Source organism: Ambystoma mexicanum, chromosome 10 (genome assembly GCF_040938575.1).
Source record: "Ambystoma mexicanum isolate Mex_15411 chromosome 10, UKY_AmexF1_1, whole genome shotgun sequence".
NCBI classification, from domain to species: Eukaryota; Metazoa; Chordata; class Amphibia; order Caudata; family Ambystomatidae; genus Ambystoma; species Ambystoma mexicanum.
The window spans coordinates 314816478-314839342 of NC_090932.1; the positions used below are offsets into that span (position 1 = coordinate 314816478).

Sequence of the window (22865 nt, forward strand, 5' to 3'; positions counted from 1 at the left end):
ATGCATGTTTTGTGGACTACTCGGGTGCCTTTGATAGTGTCATACGAAGCAGCCTTTGGTGGAAGTTAACCATTTGGGGTATTGATTCCTCACTGCTCTATTTCATTAAGTTACTATACTCTGATAAGAAAATCAGAATCCATCTATCTCAGGAGGGTGAGTTATCAAAATCGTATTCTACTAATAAAGGGTTAAAACAGGGATTCCCCATAACCCCCTGTTGTATAACTTATATGTTTCCGACTTTCCTCTCAAAACAGTTGGAAATAACCACCCTCCCAGGTATAGTAACAGACCATTGCACTGTCTTACATATGCAGATGATACTGCGATCCTGGCGAGAACCCCGATTGGACTTCAACGCTCCATAACGACATTGCAACAATATGCCTCTATAAATGGTTTGGTAACCCCCATAAAACTAACATCCTTATTTTTGGCAAAAAGGCCTCCAAATATAACTCCTTTAATTGGTGGGTCGGAGCCTCTCGAATAGAACGATCTACTGAGTACAAATACCTAGGTATATATCTATGAAATAATCCTAAATCAACACATCTACCTCTGAAAATTGTACATAGAGCTTGAGCTTGGAAGAAGTTGATTGTGCTCAGAAAGATACTTGATAGGATTGGGGGAGGCTCCATTGAGGCAAAGGTCCGTTCTTATAGAATCTCAGTTGTTCCTACTATTCTCTATGCGTTGGAAGTTTATCCCGAAGGCTCTGTTAAATGTTTGAAGTCTTTAGAAGCCAACATATTACGATCCCTCTTGGGACTACCGGCAGCCACCCTGGTTGAGGTGATCAGATTAGAGCTAGGCTTGCCTTCAATCATGTCCTGTTGGCAAAATGATGCGTGTAGATTTTGTGCAAATATTACATTTATGGAGGAGGCTTGCAACTCATTAATGAGGTCAAGTTCTGTCCTTCATACAAGGTACTCTCGAAGTACCTGGTTTGTAGACCTGGACAGGGTGGTCAGAGATCACTTTCTTGAAATCGGGGTGTTTAATTTACAAGCGACTTTACCTGGCGGGCCATGTTAAGAAAGACCCTAGAATTGGATTGTATACAGACGTTGGCAAAGCTTGCAGGCAAATATAAGTATGAGAGATACACCCAACAAGGTGGGTTTTCTAACAGACATCGTAGTTATTTAACTAAGTGCCATTCTCCTCCCTTGATACGTTTTATTACATATTTGAGATTTGAGTTATTACCAGCATTTGCCAACACTGGAGCTTGGACTAATCTACCTAGAGAGGATTGTCTATGTAGATTCTGTAAAGGGGAAATAGAAACCGCTAGACATGTGCTCACTAATTGTAGCTGCCTGGTTTCTTACTATAATAAAGGCTATGTAGAATTTAAGGACTATGGCTCTGATCAATTGTGGAGCGCCATATATGCAGCCGAGTCCTTCGCGATCACGGTGGCCGCATTCTGTATATGGAACCTGATAAACGGCAGAGTTAAGGGAATTGATACTTAACTGCATTCTTTTTAATATTACCATGCTCCTGATTATCTACTTGCTGGATAACTTAAGATACATAATGGGCCTCATTACAACAGTGGTGGCCACGGTATGAACGGTGCCGGTAAAACACCGGCACCGTTCATACCGGGCTGTCACATTACGAGTGCTGCTCGCGGGTGCCGCTCTGCACGCCTGGTCAGACCATGAACGGTACTGCTGCTGCCATCCTCCCCATTCCCATTGAGCCCTATGGGGGATCAAATGGGAATGAGGATGTACCGGCTCCGGGTCCCAGGAAAGGGAATTATCGGGCCCGCCGAAGTCGGAATGGCCCAGTAAGTCCCCTTTTTCGGGACCTGGACCCGAGTTTGGGGGTAGCCATGCCCTTGTTAAGGGCATGGCTACCCCCAAACGCGTAATGAGGCCCAATGAATTTTACTACTGAGTCTTTTGAATTGACCTTTTAACTTGATAATGTATTGCCATACGAGACCATAATTGTCATATATACCAGTGCTTTATAATGTTTTATAATGAGTTTTTTAATTGAAATGTCTTGTAAATTATACCTCGTTTTTATTATAATGTAATAGGTTTTAAATGATATAGGATGTAATGTGTTTATGAGTAAAGGCTGGACAGCCAATATGCACAAATAATTTAAAAAAAAAAATTGTACAATTAGTGATGTGAGCATACAACTGTTTCCCTTGTATTCGACATATTTGTCAAATATAAAGATCTCTGGTGTTTCTCATGTTGCCAACATTTTCATTGAATGAATGCTATTTATCTTATTTCCATATTTTAGAGTTTTTTAAAAAAAGATTACTATAGGAATTTAACATACTGTCCATCATAGTAGAATAATCTTCTATCAAAATATATTTATATGGTTATTCTAGATTTGCTAATGTGCTTTGCTTAGTAGTATAGGTGTAACGTTCATATTGTGGATTCAAGAAATGCTGGAAATTGATCATTAGATATTAACATTGTGACATTTTAAAAAGAACCAGTTACTAATGTCAGTACAACTAAATAATTTCGTTTTTTGATAGCTTCTTCAGTCCTCAAAAAATCTTTTAAATCCTGCCAGACATGCCGGAGGAGAAATTTAGTTTACGAATTGGACCTAAGAGAAAATAACGCAATGCATGAACATGATGGCATACTATTTTCCATGTTAAAAAAGCATTGGCACACATGAAGAAACATTACTAGCAAGGCATTGTTAATATGCCTTTTCAATATTCTCTTCCGCCTGGGCATGTTTGAACTCAATTTTCGATGGTTCACAGAGAGTATAAGCTACCCTGCATGTGGAGTGCATTCGGCGAGGGTAATATGAGGGTTATAATACTTTTGGGTGACAGGTTTCAAGTTTGCAATGGCTTGGTGGCTCGAGTTATGGTATCAGCCTAAACAATAGGATCTCATTTAGGGTCAAGATAAGTAATTCCGCAGACAAAGGACCATCACCCTGTGCCCAGGATAGTGTTAGAGGGTGAATTAGTGTTTGGACTTAATAAACAAAAAGGACCACTAAATAGTGCTACATGTTCCACAGAGGATTATGGTTGGCTGCAAACTGCAGTATAATAATAAGACAGTGCATGTGTTTATTTAAACAGTCAGTCCTTTTTTACTCCACAATGTCATTGCTCACTAATGATTTGTGTCTTATTCCACAATAGTGGGTGCAGATTGCGCAGAGAAGGGGCTACGGGCAGTGGCTTACTGTTGGCTCAAGGCAGACTCATGAAAATGGATGTGCAGGGCCATTCATGGATACACATGAGCTGGGAGGCGGCCATCTCCAAGCTAACTGTACTTGAAGCTCAACAATTTGCATATCTATTTTGAGGCTCATCATTGGTTACCCACCTGTATTGTGGCTGCAACAGATAGCACAGGGCCTTGGCTCCAGTGCAGCTGATTCGGTTGTATACGAATTGTTCGAATAACAATTGACCTTCTGCACAATTGGCCTAATTTAAACGGTCAATTAGGATATATATGCAGGGGGAAACCCCCCGCAGCCCCACCCAATCCAACCCCCACCCCAACCCCCTACCCAATCCCCTTATATTATTATTACACCAACCCAACCCATAATTTATATAAAAATGACCATACGGTCAATTGTGCAGAAGGTCAATTCGGACCCCTATTATTCGAACAATTGTGTCATTCGAACAATTGTAAACGAACAATTCGGGTAATACCGCTGATTCTCCTCACCAGCCACTCACTTCTGATTTGTCCTGTCAGGAAGGTACAAAAAAGGCCCCATATGTCTGAAGCATGTGTCCACATTGCAGCGTTCTAAACATGTTTTCAGATATCTGATACTATCTCGATGGTACAGTACTTCCAATGGAAGCTCTGCTACCCTGTGCTCTGGATCCTCTCACTCCACAATGAACCTACAGTGGTCTGTCTGGTGCTTGATCCTGAAGCCGCTGAGGTTGGACCCTAGGCAACTGGGATTGTCACTGTGCCTCACTCAGCGTCATGGCCCATCCTGAGCTTTGGCCTCTCCCAGCTCCCTGCCCCACCATCAGAAGGCCATGCAGCAACTCTGTTATGGATAAGATCTTCACTTTTTAAACCCTTCACAATACTTCTCCTCCTTAACGCCTGCCACGATCTTGGCTTCAAGCTTATAGCTTTCAAATATACATAGAGAGTCGATAGAGAATCCTTTTTCTGTTTCTCAATACTGTAATAGGACACATCCACAAAATCTAATGAATGCCGTACAGGCCTGGATCGGGTAGCCCAAAACTTCATCCTGCAAGTTGTAGAGTGGACACTGAACGGGGTCTGATGTGGAGTATTTTGATATAATGACTGGTGTAATGTAAGGTCGTCATTGTACCACACCAGTTCTAGGCCACATGGATACATAGTTTGTGCTAACTACTTAAAGGTCTCAGTGACTGCTCCTCTGTAATCTTTTCTTTCAGAAAACAGCAGGTCAACCCCCGGCAGACTCCTTGACACATCCACCTCTGCTCTAGAGCCCCCCGTTTTCTCCCTGAATCCCTTCATCAACAGACTTGAATGGCAGACTGCCCCAGATTGACTCCCATGTAGTTGTGAAGAACCTGGTGCACTGCTGCCATCTAGGAAGGCAGCTGCAGACAGAAACATGTCTGCCTAAAATCATTTCAGAAGGGATACCGAACCACTTGGCCGCGTACCATGAAAATGGTATTCAACTCCCCTAAAAGTTACTCGACTATGCTAGTTGTCGAGTGAATTTTGCAAGGCCTTTTCTTTTGGTGTGAATACACACCATTTGTTCTCTCAAAATATTATTTCTTACTGGAAAGGGCCGCACTCAGATTAAAACCAAATCTGTTTTTCTGTAACACCCACACTAAACCCACACATTTGCTATAGCATACACCAACACTAGTAATAATATTTTTTTTAAATAGAAAATAATTAGATCTGTAGACCGTACGGCCTGCTCCTATGGGCCCCTACAAGGTCTGTCAGAAGGCCTGCACCCCATCAGAGCTATCCGTATCTTCATCCCCACCTCCATACAGACAATCTACTGTCAGTGCGATGGTGACATTCCTGCAGGACACACATGCTGACAACGTATATCTCTAAATACCAGGCTGGTCCACACCTCACAGAATACCTCTGTTGCTGCTGCTTTCATTCTACTTTTAACCAAAAAAACATAGGAACCACCTTCAATATATCTGTGTTTTTCTCTGTGAAATGGTTGGGGTGGCTCTAGCATATGAGCACCTGACCAGAGAGAGAAAGAGAAAAAGAGAGAGAGACTATATCAGCATATGATGCAATGCATACAACTACCGATTCCTTAAAACGGTTGGACATAGAATACAACAAGAAATCTGCTCACCACATCTGGCAATTCACTGTTACACACATTGTGAGTGAGTGTCCCCTGCATGTTCAATGTAATAATGTCTCTGCAAAAAACTGCGAAATTTTTGTCAGGAGACATTTTTACATGGAACCAACGTAAATGGGTGTTCGCCTCCAAATTTTCAGCATTTGCACGGCAAAGTGCAAAAGTGCAGGGCAAAAGGTGGTGTTCAAGCATGTACAACGCCTTTTACCCTGCACTTTCGTACTCCGCCATGCACATTGAGTGGACAATGCCTGCCATGTACGCAGGCAGCGTTTACAATGGATTCTATGGAGTCCGCCTGCTTTTTGCTGGTGCAAAAGGCTGGTGGACTCCATAGGAATACCCAGCATGTGGGCCTCCATGAAAATGCATGGCGGCGCAAATGCTGCAAGATTTGTATGCCGGAGAAGATGGGAGGTGCCGGAAATGTAAGTCACGTTCCGCCCTTCCTGTCCGCCATATAAATGCATGAAAATGTGGCATGACAGGAATATAAGGTGTTCAAACCTTACGGCTTTTACGCCTTTCATTCACGTTACAGCCGGCTTCAAGGAAGCCCCTAAGTGCATTGGTTTCCCCTGCCTCTGTGAGCATTTATCTCACGCAAGCTGGGAGAACATATCGTGAAACATACCCACACGTTTCCCCACAGTTTGACGCTGTTGGCATGCCTTCATTTTGTGGTGGACTATGTTTGCCCCTATCAATTATTCCTGTGGACGTCCTTCTTGTTCTTGTTGTGGTGGCTCTTCAAGGGCAGGAGCCGTGATTTCCGTCTCGATGGACGAGGTTCGCCGTTGTTCGCCTAGCACCGCCGCTAAAGCTCCTCCCATTTCCCAATCTCCATAACATACTGTAAGAGAAACCTGCACTGTTTGTCCACTGACCCCGTTTTCACGTTAAACAAATCAGACAGTAACCCCCCCCCCCCCCCCCCCCATATCCCCTCCCCTCCTCACTGCCACCCCGATGCTACTCTTCCGGGATATTAGAAACTCCCTCTGCAGTCTGAACTTGCACACCCTACGACGGAGGAGGCAGACGTCGCGTTTGAGGATGAGCACACGCTGTAACCAGTCAGGAAATGGTGTTCTTTGCGGTTTCTTGCTCACAAAGCCCTTTCCCGCCAGAGCATTCTGCAGCTCAAACACCCAGGTGTTTGCATTCTCAATCATCATTAGTTCATGTAGATGTGAGCAATCTCCCCTTATGCATTTCGAGTTTTATAACGTGCAACTGGATCAAAGAGGTGTGTAATTAATGCATTTATAGTAAATTGTCAAAAAACGAAGTAAAGAATATATATATATATATGCACTCATATAACCTGCATAGTTAATACCAGACACACAAGTAGAGCAGCTCATGTACTTAAGGTGGTGAAAACTGCTGAGCTTTCAGACAACTGCGCTGCATTAAAGAATGCTGTGACAAGAGACAGGAAGTGTGTTTGCAATAGGCACAGGAAGTCCAGTAAGGGACGGGTTGAGAGTCTTGCTTTTTTAGAAATGAAGGACGAGGAAGAGTAGAACTAGGAGTAATGAAGAGTAACGGTCAATAATCAGAGCAATAACGGGCTAAATGATTTTATGCACCCAGGCCCAGAATCTTGTTACTTCAGCCGCCTTTATTTTGTAGCAGAATTATCTTCACAGATAATATAAATAAGAGTTGAATGGCATGTCGCCACCGCACAGGACAGAAGAACGTTAATAATAATGAGCGCGCTGGGTTAAAATATGCTTGTAGATGCTGGGTAGATGCAGTGTCGGTTTAGAGATAATTCAGTCACCTGTCACCCTGAACAAGTAGGAATCTGTTGCACAGGCAAGACACAGTACAATTTACACATCATCTCTCCCTTTAATTAATATACTCTTGTCCTCAATTTTGCATGTTATTTAATATATTGTGATTACTGTTTATTTTTTTCAAAAACAAAACATTTAAAAAAAGATAATGTTTAATAAGGATTTATTCGGTCACAACGAATGGGTAATGTCATAGAAACAATTACTGGAATTGCAGACTTTACTCGGGTGATGGCTCTTGTGTCCAGGAATCATAGAAGTGCTACCATAATGCATAGCTGTGCGTTATAACAGAAAAAACCCAAAATGTTCCACACTTAGGTTGTGGCCTTGACACTCTTGCGCTGCCACTGAATAGCCCTGGCTTTGTAAATCTAGAAGTTTAACCTTTTTAGTTTTGGCTATTAGGTATAAGCTAAAACTATTACATTAGTGTTCAGCTAGGGAGAAATGGCATTTGAGAAAGGGCACAAAGACTGTAGGTGTTGTTTGGCTATTTACCCACCTTTTGACTGCCCCTGGCCATGTTAATCCCTGTGGCTATTTTCACCCACTTCCAGCCCCTCCATTCCCAAAGCACATCTTCCAGGGATCTCCCTGAGATATATTTATCAAGCCGCACCATAAAATTTGGTGCTCAAAATGTCTGCCAGTGTTTTTCTTTTTGCCAGGCACTGCTGTTATATGCCCGGTACTCACACCGTTTTGCAGCTGCTACCATCAATGGGCAGTTAATACCACTATGGCAGTGCCTGGCAAATTACGTTTCCATGCCTGCACAAATGCCAAAACTGTTGGCATTGACAATGCTTGCTTGTTCTATGTGTGAGCTGTAAAAAAAACCTATTGGTTTTGCCAATGCTTATTGAGTATTCAGACATTGATAATGTAATATATGTGTTGCTATCAGTGATGTTATCAATGATGCAATTTGTGATGTCATGTGTGGTGTGACAGGCGGGGGGTGTCACAATTAATTAGGCGGTCACTCTGAACTCAGGGAGTACCTTCCCTCCAAGCAAGGTGGCGCGCACCCAAAGTGCTTATACAGATTCAACTTTAGTGAGGCCTCTACCCCAACAAATACCCTCTGTACCACCAATGAGCTAGGAACCAGGCTGGTGTATAGCAAGAATATACATTTATTTAAGTTTTGACAAAGAAGAATAGCAACCACAAAAACACAACCACCAATGCCGTGGCACAACACAATATCACAAATTCAAATTTCTTGCACCAATTGACTAACATAGGTTTAAAGGACTTTCAGTTGATATAAGACACAGGTAACATTTTGAAGTTTGCAGTCACAATTTACATCAGATTTCTTGCAAATTAACCAATAGGAAAAATAAAAAATACACAGTGAATGCTTAGTTTGGCACAATAATCCTTTCTCCCATCAACGCCCACCCTCCAGCATCAATTGGATATGACCTTTCTGATCTGGAGGTAAGGTAAAGGGAGAGAGAACACAATGGAAAAATGTTTTGGGCTTTTTATTTAGGTAAAATGCAATGTTTTGCAATTCTGATTTGGGATGCAAGGGAATACATGGGGAATTTCGTTTTGCCCAACTCCTACAATGAAAATGCAAGGCTTTGGGATTCTGGTTTGGACTAAATTTGTTTTGCACAATTTGTTTTCAAAGGGAATGCACAGTGTTGAGCGTTTCGTTTTGGGGACACTAGTACATTCAATTGAACATGGGGCGTTACCCAATTACATAACAGACTACAGTGCACTGCGATAATCCTTTGTCAATTTCGACAAAAGCATCACCCCATGATAAATGACCCTATGGGAATTAATACAATTATATTTTTAGTTAATTGTGCTATGGGTATAGACGCTTTCACCCCCTTCCCTCTAATGGAGAGCACCCACCAATGCGAAGGTAAGGGTTAAACAGACAGATTCCAACACAATTCAATGTAACCAAATAGGGTGTTCTTCTATAGAGGATTCATTGAGTTAACTCTTTAGTTCAATATGGATCGGGTCTACCCACTTTTGACCCCCATTCACCCACTAAGGGAAAGGTATTAAGGCAAGTAGCTCCCCACACAATTGATAGCTTTGGGATATATCTACTTAAATGGGCGATCTCTGTTCTTAGCTCATGAGACCCGCCAGATCCTAGGACCCTCTTTCAGGCAGGTAGCTCGCATCTCAAGCCTCTATCCACCAGCCAGGCCTCTCCAGCCACAGCCCTCTCTCAGATAGAGCTCCCAGATTTCCAAGCAAAGTCCCTGGGTCTCCTTTTCTCCCTCCTTCTAGGTAGGCATGAGTTTAGCTTTGTTCCCCTGACAAGGTAGTGCCCTTATGGATTAGGCAGCTCTCCTGGTCTCCCTCGCCAGTGGTTTTCTTGCAAGTCCCTTCTTAGAGTGGAACTTGCCAAGATATAGTGCTGATGACACTCCATTATTATGAAAATTCCCACAATACGGATTGGCCAGCTCTCTCCCTCTCCCTCACCCCAATACACCCACTGCCTGCTAATAGGAAAAGGAGTTAGGGGGTGTGACTGATGGATGCTGAGGGAGGAGGAAAAATACATCATTTTAAAATGACAGGTAGTTTTACACTTTGGGGTTCTGAAAATCTAAAATGGCAGCTACCCTAGTTTTTCAGATAATTGCTCGCACATATATTTTTGAGTTCTATATTTTATGACGAGTCGGAAAATACTAATATCTCAGCACGCCCTTCCTTGAAAGAGCTACCGTTTTCATCGATTTACTCTCGAGACAAAATAGTCACAAATCTGCCCCTTCCTGATTCAAACCTTACTTCCATAACCTATCATCACACAAAATTGATTTTTACATGGTCCCGACAGGCTTTTTAACCCCTTGAATATAAGTCCGGGATGAGTTCACTGGGATGTACAATGCTTTTTTATTCAAGTAAATGTATGCAATGTTAATCAATGGCAATGCATCCCATGTGTCCCTCTGTTTCACATCAGCCCCCACCAATTCTTAGGTTGCATTTCTCCATCGTCACGTGACCTGATAATCTGCTTATAAGCAATCTGTTTCATACACAATGTTTGATCATCCATTAGTGGCTCTGAAGCCATTTCTTCAGGTCGCGTTAGTCCTGAAAAGGTCATTTCTGTTGGCCACTAATGCACAGCTAATGGGGAGACTTCACCTTACAGATCATTCCTGCTGCTTGTGTTATTTGCAAATCCCACAATTCTGATCTAATTATCTGTATATTCTTTGTATTAATAAATTAAAACCAGGCCTGCTTCTCCTGGGAGGGCCAGCCAAAGGTCTTGAGTTCAAATTTTCGACGGCACAGACCTTTCAGTTCAGTGGGAAAACCACCAGCTGCATCTATACTTCGGAAAATACAGCTTTAAAATCGACAAGATGTGCTTGCGTGTAACATTTTAGCATTTTATCTGGGCATGTGCTTAAAATACAATCTTTCTTTTCTACTATATTAGCCCAGAGGTAGATTCATTATTAATCTTATGCACACAGATAGGCCACAGTTAACAAAGGAAATCAGTGTTCACTTCTACAATTTCTTAAATGTAAGGCGTAATTCCTCCTTGGTATTTTTCACATTGCTTATCCTCTCAAAGTATATTTTCACATGTGTACTGCTGCTGTTTTGAATCTGTCAAAAGGGGCCTTTTCCCAGTTTACACAAAGTCAGCATCTGCATCACCACATGTTATTACCCATTCATTGGGGATATCCATCAGTTTTAAGCTCTCAGGTAGATTCCCCTTCACTATCACACCTGTCCATTTTAGTGGAGTTGACTAGGCCCAATTCTTTCCATTTCACCATGCCTTATGTTGAAAATCACTGTTTTGTACTGGCTTTTATTTTTCGATGGAACTCCACATTAGCCAGCTTCACTCTCACAATAGGGGCCTAGCATGGTCTCTCCATATCTGTCGCTCTGTGGCAGTCTTTTCACCCCACAGGGGGGGGCAAGTTATCTTTGTATTTGTATTGCTAACTATAACTGCCACATTTTTGTGTTTTTTTGGGGGGTGGTTTGCATTGTAACTATAGTGTCCCGCCATCTAAAGAATTTTTGTTTGTGAATTTCTGTGTTTTCAATGATATACTCTAGCAATATGTTTCGAGGCGCAGTGATCACTGTGTCCCGGCTGCAGTGAACCTTCCTTCAGTGTCTACAGGGCACAGCTTGTGGCCAAGCCCCACAGTGGCACTTCAGCCCTTTCCTAGGGGTATCGTACAAAAATGTTGATTATATAATGCCGACCTGTACAATATTACGCTTTTGCCCCGTACTAAAATTCAGACTGACGTTGCAGTCAGAATTTTTGTATGGTGCAAAAGCATTTATCTCTTTATTGAAGAATCCTGTTACACTGAATAAGGGGATCAGGGGTTATGGGGTGTCCCCCGCTCCCTTTGTTCAGCGTAATGGGAGTCGGGGGTTGCAGGGGAGGATAAAGTTAAAAAAGAAAAGAAAAGGACCCGAGCCACGATCAGTGAAATGGAACTGACGCAGCAGAGACAGAGAGGAGTCGACGGCACACATAGAAGTGTGCAGCCTGTGCTGCCGAAAAGGTAAGGATGGAATGGAAAGGGAAGCGGGTTGGGGATGCGAGCAAAGTGATCAATGTGTTCACTGCGCCATGCCATAATGGAAGTTGGCATTTTATTGGTCGATGTTATGGGCAACACAGTGATCACATAGATACACTGACCCTACCTTCAGCTATGCCCAGAGAGTACTGGGACCGGGCGACGGTCTTCCCGTGACCCAAGCACATTGAACCACCTTCGATTCCCTCTGTATGGTGTGCAGTTGCGCTCTGCTCCAAACTGGATGCAATGTGGGCACAGTGAACCTACCTAAACCACCTGCTGCTTTTGACTTGAAGCCATGCCCAGCAGTCACTGTGCACAGAGCATGAACTTAGGCCATGACCGTGACCCTACCCAACAACGTTATGTCCAGATTTAATATCAATCTGCACTACACTTTGTAAATGTTTTGTGAAATGTTATATTTTGATGCACCCCCACTAATTTTGCCCTTCAGATGGAACTACATGAAACATTCCAAAACACATTGGTTGTATGTCTTCTTTTGGAAGTCTCATGCAGTTCTATCTTTGGGGTGCAATGGTGTATGGAAAAAGTGTTTTGTTAACCCCCCATTACTATGAGAGACATCCACCTCGCATATCTGCTAACGTCCCCCCTATACTTCACAAAATTGATCAGAAATATTCAAAGTTGCCTGCAGAGGCGTCGCTAGGGGGTCTGGTGAGGCTATAGCCCGTGTCTTTTGGTTGTAGCCCTGGATAGGATCTCAGTGGCTACAACCAAAAGGCTAGCTAGCCCGCGAGTCCTGACAGTCCCAACATTAGCGTAGCCCCGGATCTTTTCCAGACCTAGCACCACCCCTGGTTTCCTGCATATGTTCTATGGAATTATTAATGTAGTTCCGTACATTGTAGCTGAAGTTACAAGCATCTCTACATATCCATGTCCTATTCCCCAAATTCACACTAAGTTTAGCAGGGCATGCAACATGCCTTGAATCTGTGGCCCACCCCGAGGTTCCACATACCTGACACTAGAATGTTGCAGTTTGTTTCCTGAAAGAGGCATAGTCCAGCCCTCCGGGGCACGCCCTTGCCCTGCCCATGGCATGCTGCCAGGGCCTGCTATATAGTTCTTTCAAAATGTTTTTATGCGTAGGATCTATAGACACGGGTTCAAGCTGACATCAGCCAATCACATTCCTGAATTCATATATTAAATGTGGCTATGGACTATCTATGGACTCAGACAATTAAATATTGTTAATGCCTTTATTACAGTGATTGGGATTTTAAGGAATTCGGCATGAAGTCTTTTATACTGAGTGATATTATTTAACTTATTCACTAAAAAGGTAGTGTAACTTATAATTAGCAAAACAAAAGAGGTGATGGCTGGAAGGTTTAGAATTAATCTTAACCCCTTGCATTGCTCTGGGCAACCCCCCAGACCATCATTCTTCACCTGCCAAGCCATTATAGAAGGGGAAAGACCATATGAAAATCAGGCTTTGTCCCACCCCAAAAGGGGCAGACCAGCCCGAACTTCTAGGTTACATCCTTTCTGCACGAGACCACAAGCATCCCCAAACGTGTTTCAGCCTCGTTGGGCCTCATCAGTGAGGAGTAGCTTGGGTCTCTAGGCCCAGCAGGCACAGGACCCACGTCTGGGCAATGGCGCAGACGGGCTAAAAAACAGTGGTGTGGAAGGTTGCCCAGAGCAATGCCAGTGGTACAGATTCATTCAAAACCTTCCACCCGTCACTTTTGTGGTTACAGTAACTTATAATTAGCCTCCTGTTATGAAAACATGAAATTCACTGTAAATTATTGTATTGAAGAGATGTTACGGATGCAGGGCAAAATAGTAAAAGCATGGTTAGCAATGCAACCATAACTCACCATGCACAGCTCGTGAGGTCACACATGATATCCACATAATATATTTGATGACGTCAGCTATAACATACACAGCGTGTGGACTCCATGAATGAAGGTCGATAGTGGGAATGTGCTTAGGGTATGCAAATCGCTATCCGCCCACCTTGCTGCGGCAGGCTGTTCCACCACATTTTCCCCGCCATTTGCTTTGGGTGTAGGGAGTGGGATAAGGAAAACAAAATTATGATTTTCAGGCTAGTGGAGATGGGGGAGGGTCTAGAGAAGATGCCCCCCGCCCCATCAAACAAATCCTCAAAAAATGTGGTGAAACAATGGCCAACGCAACGAGGTGTCCCAGATCCATGCACATCATGTGAGGCATGTTCTGAGGCCATGCCCAGTGGGCAGCAAGAGATGCGCCTGAGGCCTGAACGAAGGACAGCACTTACAGGGTAAAGTCCCATTTCATTATTTAGGAATAGAATGGGGGGAAGGCTATGATCCTGGGACGCTCCCTGCAATGGCCAGCAGTCACTGTGCCACTGTTTCCTGGGCACAGTGATCACTGTGGACTGTGCATGGCCTGCAGCTATGTTTTGGTCACATTGCCCTTCTCTGCAGTGCATGCCCCCTTATAATGTCTCTTAGGGACTGTGCCTGGGGCAGGGCCTGGAGCGTCCCTTCAGTGCCTACGGCCATGCCCCAGGATCAGACAACCCACTTGCAGTCCCTGGTGGCTGTGGCCGGTAGCCACGCCTAGGAGTCACAGTGTGGTTCGAGGCCATGCCCACCCTTTGCTTTACCAGTGACCCCTCCTCCAGAGCCTTTGGCCATGTTCTGGGTGCAGTGACCTTCCATGGAGGTCCAGCTGGGCATGGTCGTTGGCCATGCTGCAGGCCGAGTGACCCTACTTCGAGTGCCCACTGGGTATGTTCTATGACCATTGCCTGGGTATATTATCCCCCCCTGCTGTGGGGCTGACCATAACTTGTTACAATGCAAGGCATTCACTGTAACCCTCGGTCCTGGGCAGTGTGACCTTCCGTTCTGTGCCTCCGGGGTATGGTCTGCAGCCATGTACATCAGTAGCTATGCCAGGTGCTAAGCTTGCAGCCATGCCTAGCAGTCATCGCGTTTGTGATCCCACCCCCTTGCACCCAATGCCTTTAGTCATATCCTGGCCACAGAGACCCTCCTTGCAGTGTCCGCTGACATGGTGTTTGGCCATGCACTGACACGTGTGTTTCGCGCCCTGAAACACTTGTGTATGGGCGCGTTATAAATGCCATATCATATCACTGGACACAGGGAACCTACCTACGGTCCCGGCCAGGTATGGCCTTTCGACCATGGCCCAGACACAGTGATCTTGCCTACCAACATTTTGTTCAACTCGGATCCCAAGCCACCAAGTGGTTTTTCTCTACCCTTAGGCAAAATGTTCATTTGGGAATTTGAATAGGAAATATATTTGATTTCTTTTTTTAAAAAACGTTTATTTCTGAGACAGACATGCATGATGCGGCTATCAAAAAACCGCTCAACTGACATCAGAGAGCATTTTTGACACATATGAAAGGGGTTCAATTTACAGCAAAAAAACACACGTACAACAGAAGCAATTTCCTCATTCCGCAGATCCCTCTCGATTCATTACCTCCATCAGGTTAAGCACCAGCCAAGTATAGTCTAAGGGGATTCAACACATATCTTCAGGTCTAGAAGTCTCTGTAGTCGTGAGCACATAACCCTCCTTCCTTTCGTTGGTGAATATCTGGTCTCTCAGCCATTGCTTGCTGCTAGTGGCAAGTTTGGACGTCCAATGCTTAAGAATGCTTTTTTTTCTACAGCGCATGCAATGTTAAATAATCGGTGTGTGACAATTGACACTTTACCAATGTCCCCTAGTAAGTATTTGAGTGCCGTTATCGATGGCGGGAGATCTAATACGTGGAAATATTTCATTTGGAACCCCATCCCAATGCCCATCCCTAATGTACCCAAAGGGCACGTTCTGTGAACGTGTGTGCCCTCTGGGCACTCTGGCTAGAGCACGGCCTAGAACCTGCGTCACTTGTGGTGCTGGTATCCACAGTCTCACTAAGGCAGGGTCCACATCCTGGGCATGGCTTGCAGCACTGTCATCCCAACTGAGCCCTACGCCCATGCCCTGTCAGTAGTAAGTCTGGAGGCATGGCCTACTTCCGAGGCCCGGGCACAATACTCGTACCCTGTGTAGCTACTGGGCCTAGCCTAAGAACATGGCTCATAGGTACTGCATGCACTAGCAAAGTCCATCTTTGATGTCATGTGTGATGTCATGAGAAGTGTTTGGCGGGCCGAATCATGTTTGTGTTTGTAATCATAAATGGTGAATGTTGGTGTCTTACAGATTTCGCATTGTAACTATAACAGCTCGTAGTTCAACAGATATTTTTTACTGAAAATGTGTTTGTCTTTTTAACATAGGTTATTGTATTACCACAGCAGACAGCCACAGCTTCCATTAACAATATTTGAGTGATTTTCTTTTAATGATACACTTCAGTCATGCAGTGCCAAAGCACATGGCCTTGGGCCATGGCGTGCATGCAGTGTGCACAGGGAATGTGTGGGCACCTTTACCCGGTACCTTCAGTGTCCACTGGGGGAAACCTGCTCCCATGCCCACTGGCCATTTGTCTCATGCATCCTCCTTGGCCATGCTGTGGAAAATGCATGAACTCAGGGAACCAGCGTGAGGTCACTGTGCCTGCATATTAAGGGCCTCATCACGAGTTGGGCGGTATTAGCCCTACCGCCAAACCCCCCAGCGCTATTAGCGCCGGATCAAGGGTTTGGCAGTAATGAAATTCCCCATTCCCCACTGAGCCCATTCGGGAATGCCCCATTCCCCATTGGGCTCAATGGGGAATTTTCACGCTATTACCGCCGGCGGATTTCCCGCCGGTGGTAATAGCGTGAATCTTCGGCGGATTTCCCCCCCAGCTCAGACCTGGGGAGAAATCCGCTGAAGCCCTGATTTGGCGGACCCTTAAATCCGGCGGTAATAGCGCGACCGCCGGATTTAAGGGTAACCGCCAAACTCGTGATGAGGCCCTAACTATACCTGCGGTGGCTGGTTGCAATGGCCTTTGGCCATGGCCAATGGTTATTATATGTAATGTAACACAAAGTGGTCTTATATAGTGCCCTTCTACAATGTCTGTTGGCCACGCTGCGTATCGCTCATTAAGAAAAAAGAAGGAAACAGTGTTGTTGATGGGCTAGTGGAAGAAGCAGATGTGGAACCCGTGGGGTTGGTGTTGACGGCTGCGGGTTAGAAGTAAAGAATAAAGTAACCAAGTGTGGGAACTCCCATCCTCTGCACACTATAAATGGCTCATAAATGTGTCCTAGTAATTTGATGTATTATGTTTGGTTTTCTTACATGAAATCACATTTAATTTAGAACATCAATTAAACAATTACCTATATGAAATTCAGTGCATATCCAAAAAAAAACGGATATACTAGGATTTCTTTGTCAAACTTGATAGATTTATTTGTGGCCCAACGCGTGAGTTTTCACTTCTTCAGGGGCAAATGAACAGATTTCAACAATAATATCTAGAAAAAATATTTAAATAATATACATTAGTACATGTTTAGAAGACGCTATTTACAGTTTTGCTCAAAAAGATAACATCATTTATTAACAAAAGACTCCATTTCTAGTCATTACCACATAGATTGGGTACATCTTATATAATGAAACACTTAAACAAATGTTTGCATCTATATACAACACATAGTTGGTCCAAATGCGAACTAGCAACATGGAGAACATGATTTGTTGATCATTGGGGTTTACCTAAAGAATACTTTGTAACACCCAGAACATCTAACATCTAGAAGTACCCAAGGAAAGAGGGCAGTTCTTCTATGGCATTGGTGTAGCCCAAGATCTGATAAGACTACAAGGCGTTGGATCCAGTTAGCCGTGAAATGGGTGGCCGTCGTAGTGCTAGAAAGCAGAGCTTAGCCACAGCTCGAGTAAAGATCATGCCAGGCTTGCAGTGGCCATGAGTTGGGGCTTTGTGTGTATGGTTTATGGTGGTATCAGATTTTACTGCTGAGCCGGTTAATCTGGACAAAGAGAGTAGTAGACATACGAGAGGTACAAGTGGTGGGGGAAAGAAGTGTTGGGTGCCGTCTGGGAAAATGACTTGGACTGGCGCAGTCAATCCTTAAAACACGTGTAGCAAATCATGGCTGAGCAAAAACAAATTCTCAAGACTTTCTTTGATAAAATTACAGGTTCACCTGAAATATAAATCAAATAAATAAAAATAAAAAAAATAATGCAAAATTAGAAATAGAATGATTGGTTGGATTAAGATGCACAGAACCGGCAACATCAGAATTCTACAATAATAACAACATGACATCATGCCCAACGTGATGATGTCACGAACGTAATGAGGTCATCATTGTACCATAATAAAATAGGGTTCAAAATGGCAGCCTCAGCAGATGCGTAATGCCACAGTGGAGCTGATTACGGCCAGGATGCAGGATGTATAATAATTATTGGTAAGTGAAGAGCCAAACCAAATACAGTTGTTAGCTCCACATCCAATGATAATCAGGTATTAGGCACAGGAATCAATTATTTAAAATATCTCCATTTCCTCCTTTATATTACTTTTGTACAAATAATTCAAAGTATAGAATATCAGCACCTCTGGGAATTTAAAATAGCAAGTCACATGAATGTGAAAAGGTGAGCCAATCGAGCCTTATGAAATTAAATGGTAAGCAAATGATCAATCTTCATATATTGGATCGGTTGAGAGAAACAATAAGCTAATTATATGAATAATCCCTTAATTTAATAAACAAACCATTGCTCATTTAGGAAACACTATTTTGCGACTGCTCTAGTGCAGCATTACAATAAGACAACACAATCATATCAAACAATTGAACTACAATAGGCAAGAAGCATTACTGTCTATTTATCACACATTGAAAATAGTCTGACATAGAGGGGAACCAAATACTAATACATATTAATTCAATACTTCTCTTTAGATCTCACAGTTCGGAGGATGACTCCAGAACCCATGTTTGAATAGGATTATCAGATAACACATGGATGTTATGGGTGAGCACTAACCAGAAATATACATATGATGTATGAGTACAGTATTTTGAATGACAATGCAACAAAAATTACAATCTACAATTGAAAATCAAGATCCTTAAATGCAAATTATTAACTAACATGAATCATATTTTTTCTTTTAATTTTCTAACATTAATTTACAGAAATATAATTTTTAATCTGATATATTACAGGGTGGATACTAAAATGAACTCTATGTTTTCCTTCCCTTCTCCTTCCAGTCCTTTCATTATGCATATGTTTTGCTTTGTAATTCAATTGTGTGATCACTTTTTGTAAAGAATCTAAGTCTATTTCCACAATTTTAATTGCTCACTGAAACAAATTCCTGTACAAATTTGGATTTAGTTTATAACCTAACAATTGTTTTATTTTAAAGAAATTGTGTGAACAACAATCCGTGAGAAAGCCTTGTTAAGCGAAACACAAGAACAGGCACAAGTGTTGGCAATATAGAGACAATAAAAATATTTTTTCAGATTTTTGCCAAGACAATGTTCTTTTCACTTCAATAGGTTCATAGAATGAAATAAATTGCATGGCATAACTTTAATATACAAGAGAATAATTGTTGAATATAGTCAGTATTCGTTTTTCCCAACTTTATTTTCTGCATTAGTGCCTAGAGTTCTCTTTCACCTGTTTGGAAAAATAATTCCTCTGACTCGATTGCCAATCAGAAGCCAAACATGGTTTGTATGTCTTTGTGATCCCATATTCTGCTTGTCACAAGTACATGAAGTGGATATTGAAGGAAAGGTAAATGGAAAAAAAGATAAAGCATGAAGATCGCCTCTACTGTATTTACTTGTGAAAGATCAGTTTGATCTCAGTGAATCTTAAACAATGCAGGTATTGTTTCAGTTGCTTCAAACATGGTTCAGTGCCTCCCAGAAGCATTTCGAACAAGATGGCCTTTAGACTTGCCTTGCACACAGTAACCCTATAACCCTACTTGCAGTGATAGGTCATATGCAAGGCTTGCAACCATGTCCAGTGGTCACTGTGACTAGGGCAAAAACAAACGCTATGCCCTTGGGAGCTAAACACAGGCTGCATATTGCATAAGCTCAAATCAGTCGACCTGTATATTTTAAGAGGAAAGAAAAGTCAAAAATGAGTACTCTGGTAAGCCAGTAGTGGCCACTTTAGAGGAACAGGTGTTCATATAAACCCTGACTCTTAGCCTAGCAGAGCAGTAAGGCATCATTTATCATGTGTCTGTTTCATGAAAATCACCCTACTGAAATGATTCCTTTTGTTTCCCAGGATATCTGTTTCAACAGATGTTTTCTGTTGATAACAAGACTCCACATAATACAAGTTGTTGAATTGTACAGCAGTGTGCAACAAAGATATGCATTTAAAGTAGCAGATAATGAAATACATTATCGGCTATAATTTTGAAACCCTATTCTCTGTTAAAAACACAAGATTTGAATTAATCAAAGTGTCCCCGATCACATGCATCTAAAAAGGATAGATTAAAATGTATGACTTATTAGTACATTCACATATTTTAATAACACTGTCATCCATGTGGCCACAAAAACATGATGGACGTCACTGAATTAAGCATTTTCTTGTGATTCTGACTATATAGGTTTCTCTAATCGCACTGGTCCGTACAGGAAAGTTTAAGGAGAAGCCATATTTCAGTTCATATTCAATCAAAATCCCTGATGGAAGGGCTAACCCACAGCTATGACATTGCAAAATACATTGGGCTAATCAAAGCAAAGAGGAGGATTCTCGTGTTTGTAAGTGAGTGAAGAGTGCCTGTACCAGGCTCTGTCAAATACAAAATTGCTGCATTAAATGATGCTGCAAGCTGGAGTTTGTTGGGTATTTGAAGGTAAGACTCATGGGAAGAAAGAAATGTTTTGGCGAAAATCATTAGAGGAAGAGAGCTTGTCAGACAGGTGAAAAACTGATTAGGATTCCACATGAGTGTAGCCAAGGAAACCTCTCGTTATGAAGAGCTTTCCAGAGGGAGCTGAATGTGGAAGTTTTTCCAAAGACATTACCAGATTGCCCAAGAGGGAAATGAGAGCTGGGGGACGGACTGAAAGGAAAAGCATACCTGGACGAGTTGCCTTGAGCTGTTGATGTGTCTACATTTCTGTGCCTTTAAAAGGCAAGACAAAACTGAGTACAGTACACTGTTGCATTTAGATACAATGCCCAAGAATTAAATACATCCCAAAAGGTACATGAAAGTATTTTCGGGGATCACCATTTACAAGCTACGTCAATAAATGGGAAGGGGGGGCTTGTAAATGAAATTTTGTGATGTACATGTAAAGAAAATGCCATAAAATCCACCATTACACGAAGTCTGTTAGTCTCTGACAGTAACGATGTTTTGATTAATTCCCTGTGTTGCCACAGGATCAATTTATATCTGTATAGGTGAGCATAGTGTACAATGTGACTCCAGAGTTTCAGCGATTAATAGACTTTTTCACCTGTGAAATACATAGCTTTCCTAAAGGAAATTCTACCTCTCAAAATGGAATAGAAGGAGGTTAGTTCCTTTCCTTAATTCCCCTCAAAATAATGTCAATTAAAATAACCAAAGTCATTTCCCAAATAACATTGCGCAGAAATCGAAGGATTCTGCCCTTAGTAGACTTCTGATACTCATACAATTTTAGTTGGTGATTCCTTAATTTCTGTTTCAATGTTCTAGCCTTATGCTTGTGGTACCCTTTAATACGTCAGCTTATTTTTCTCTCCAAAATAAAAGCTTCTGCCCTGAACACAAGCATGAAGAGTAAATATAACCAAGTTAACCTTACCAGACATTCTTGTATATATGTCCACATTAGAAACCAATAGTGCACAACATTTTAAAGTAAATCAATTCTATGTTAAACTAACTTGTCTCTGATGCCAACTTGTTGATGATGTCAGAGTTTGGGAAAATACTTCTATTATTCCCGCCTGTGTTCATAAAATAACTTTAAGGCAGAATGAAACACTAGAACAGAATGTTGGTTTTAAAGCTCAGAGAGACAGGTTTATTTCGCTGCAGCAAACTCAGCATGGTTTCAAGCCGCCATGTGAACCTCCTTCTCTCTCTCTCTCCCCATTGACAAGAGGCACATCTTTATACATTTACAACCCATATAGTATTACAACAGGTTATTGACTCAGAGCTAAAATTGAACTCCACCCAGGGTCTCACATTACTTCACACAGCTGCTCCTAGGCTAATATAACACACTGGTACTGCTTCGAGAGCACATGTGAACAGCTGAATCCTAAAAAGGACATTCTATGTTTTTTGCAGGCTAAGAATTTCTTTAGAAAGAACATGTTGGCAACTATCTGGTTCGAGAACCTATATTAAACAACTTCCAAAGCCTATAATTTTAATATATATTACTAACAATTGGTCCTTTGTGTAACATAGTTCTCTAAATATATGTATCTCAATAAGTAAATTAATCTGCTACATCTATGACCAACATTTCCCTAATAACAATCTTCTGCATAACAAACATTTGTGGTGGATTTTGAAGTTGCCTGTGTTCTGTGGCACAGTTGCATTGGAGACACTTTTTATTATACTAAACAAGGATAGCGCTACATAACATTCCAGTGATGATAACCTACCTAACACATAAACATTCACTCCTGACAGTACTGCATTACCCCCCTTGGCACAACACTTTGTCTTTTTTTCCTTTTCTTTCCTTTTAGGAGCATAAAGATACATTAATCCTCTTTGGGATGAAATAGCCAAACGTGTACTTGTGTATGGAGCATAGGAAACAGCCAAAATAAATTCCATCATGACATGTTTCATGGGGCTCATTTGCCTCTTGTACTGTCTTTTATTACCTCACTCCTATAGGTAGTTCATTAGAGATAGTAGCCTTCTCCACCTGGTAGCTGTTCTTACGGCAAGGGATTCCTTTGCAGTTCTCAGTGCAGTTGCTGTTGAGTCAAAGTTTCCTGGGTCTCAAGTTATATCGCCCACTCTGTTGCTCCAGAAATGTCGTTGTGGCTGAACGGCAATGATGCAAATGTCCAGTGTCTCAGCAGAAGGGGTGTTTTT

The 22865-nt window shown here is 42.3% G+C and overlaps 1 protein-coding gene across 3 annotated transcripts in view; it reads left to right on the forward strand.

Moving 5' to 3' along the window:
• Positions 1-22865, forward strand: part of PLEKHA2 (pleckstrin homology domain containing A2) — a 1084343-nt gene that overhangs the window by 340787 nt on the left and 720691 nt on the right. Inside the window, exon 3 of one of the 3 annotated variants that reach the window (XM_069617915.1) lies at positions 18706-18778. The exons of the other annotated variants lie outside the window; for them this stretch is intronic. The gene's annotated coding sequence lies outside the window, so the exon portion shown is untranslated. The remainder of the gene's footprint in view (positions 1-18705; positions 18779-22865) is intronic. 3 annotated transcript variants of the gene reach the window in all.